The sequence below is a fragment of the Odontomachus brunneus genome, unplaced genomic scaffold (genome assembly GCF_010583005.1).
Source record: "Odontomachus brunneus isolate Ranch 3 - 2012 unplaced genomic scaffold, Obru_v1 Obru_scaffold_057, whole genome shotgun sequence".
In the NCBI taxonomy this organism is placed as follows: Eukaryota; Metazoa; Arthropoda; class Insecta; order Hymenoptera; family Formicidae; genus Odontomachus; species Odontomachus brunneus.
The window spans coordinates 1277325-1279796 of NW_022639507.1; the positions used below are offsets into that span (position 1 = coordinate 1277325).

The 2472-nt window shown below is 31.8% G+C and overlaps 1 pseudogene; it reads right to left on the reverse strand.

Moving 5' to 3' along the window:
- Positions 1–1533: 1533 nt before the first annotated feature.
- On the reverse strand, positions 1534–2224 carry LOC116845768 (annotated as a pseudogene).
- Between the last annotated feature and the right edge of the window lie 248 nt (positions 2225–2472).

Genomic DNA, 2472 nt, shown 5'->3' on the forward strand with positions numbered 1-2472 from the left:
AGTTATTCAAGTTAAGCAGCTAGAGATACAAGATTTCTATATGCTCGTTACATCGCTGGCCCTCTTTTCTATTATATTGGCATATTTTTACTTGTGTGACAGGTAATTGCTAGATGCAAGATTTACATATCACAATTTACGTATCACAATTTCTTAAGCTCATTTTAAAAAATATACTATAATACACGATTTTAATAGTGTTTACTTCTTTCTTCTCTCATGTGCGCTGCCATCTTGTTTCGCAACATGTTGCGCGTAGGTAGCGGAGAAAAAGTTTAATGGGAAAAATGGCGTCCGCTCCCGGAACATGTTGAGTAGCGGTAACTGAGCGAAGTGCGTTCAGCAGACATCTACACAACAGTTGTACAACAGTTGCGTCTGCTGAACGCGCCCATTGCCGTAGCTCCTTAAGGCCATTCTATAATTGCGTAATCGTAGTCGTGAACGTAAGAATCAATCAATTAGAGTGTTTTATTTACTGATTGCTTTATTTTGATTGGTTGTCGTAATCATTTACAACCATTTACAACTACGCTTACGCAATTGTAGAACGACCTTTAAGCCCATTCTACAATTGCGTGAACGTGGTTGTAAGTGGTTGTAAGTAATTACGACAACCTATCAGAGTAAAGCAATCAGTGAATAAAACATTCGAATTGGTTGACTCTTACGTTCACGACTACGCTTACGCAATTGTAGAATGGGCTTTACGCCACCTTACATGACAACCTTACGTTACGTGAGACGTAAGCTGAACGTACGGCAACGCACGAAAATTTTACGTTACGTTACTTTACGAAAGAACATAAAGATTCTGTAACAAAGGTAATTAAATCAGATTATTGAACAATAAGTAAAGAAACAATAATAATTTATCTTTACAGTCATAATTAGAAATGTCTATATTGATCACATATTAATTTTATTAAACTGTTAAATGTATCTGTACAAAATTATAAACATTGCGTTATAACTTCTTTCCAACACTATATATAAAATGTGTTTGACATATAAATATTGAAATATAATTTTAGGTTCTCAAGTCAAATATGAAAACATCAAAGTCTATGGAATTAAAATGTTTATTGTTGTTATTACTCTTAATTTATTATATGAGACTAAAACAAAGGAAAACACACAAAAGATGGCAAAATAGAAGATGACTCGTGAGATTAATTAATCAACAGAGAAAACAGCAAGGAGAATGAAAATCTGTTTCAAGAATTAAAAACTGATGAAGACATGTTTGTCAAATATGTCAGGATGAATGTTCAATATTTTAACAAGTTATTAAACATGCTAAGACCTTATTTGGTAAAAAAAACTAAGACTCTGTCTCTGGAACACACGCTAATAATAACATTAAGGTAAATATAGTTTATTAGTAAAAAAAATTGTTTGATATAAGTACGTCTTAAATTTTTAGTTATGTTTAGAAATCATTGTTAAAAAAAAAATGTTTCACGAAATTATAAACTATATAGTAAAAATTGTGATACATTTCTCAGATATCTTGCAACAGGGAATTCAGTAGCAAGTATTGCATTTTCTTTTCGAGTTGGGCAGTCAACTATTAGACAGTTAATGAAAGAAGTGTGTGTGTGTGTGTGTGTGTGTTGTGTGTGTGTGTCTAGTTATTGTTAATACATTACAGCCTCTATATTTAGCATGTCCAACTGAAGAACAGTGGAAGAATATTGCTGATGGATCATTATACGAGTACATAATGGAAACGCAGCATCTGCGATAAAAAATTCAGGCATAGAGATATTACTTCCGGGAAGATAAGCGCGTGAACTGGGCAAATTAAGTCCATTATTTTTTAAGTATTTTTCAATAGTTGACGATTCAAAAATTGCTCTGTCACTATTTCCTCCATAGGCTCTTATATCAACTAAACTAAATCTATATAAATGATCAGATATTGCTATAAGAACAATGCTGAATTGTTTCTTATAATTAAAATACAAGCTTCCAGAATTAGGAAGACATCGCAAAACTATGTGTTTCCCGTCAATAGCTCCAAAGCAGTTAGGCATATTCCATCAGTTCCAGTATCCATCAGCAATATTCTTCCACTATTTTTCAGTTGGACATGCTAAATATAAAGGCTATAATGTATTAACAATAACTAGACACACACACACACTTCTTTCATTAACTGTCTAATAGTTGACTGCCCAACTTGAAAAGAAAATGCAATACTTGCTACTGAATTCCCTGTTGCAAGATATCTGAAAAATGTATCACAATTTTTGCTTTATAGTTTATAATTTCGTGAAACATTTTTTTTAACAATAATTTCTAAACATAACTAAAAATTTAAGACGTACTTATTTACGACAAACAATTTTTTACTAATAAACTATATTTACCTTAATGTTATTATTAACCTGTGTTCCGGAGATAGAGCTTTCTTAGTTTTTTTTTATCAAATAAGGTCTTAGCATGGTTGATAACTTGTTAAAATAT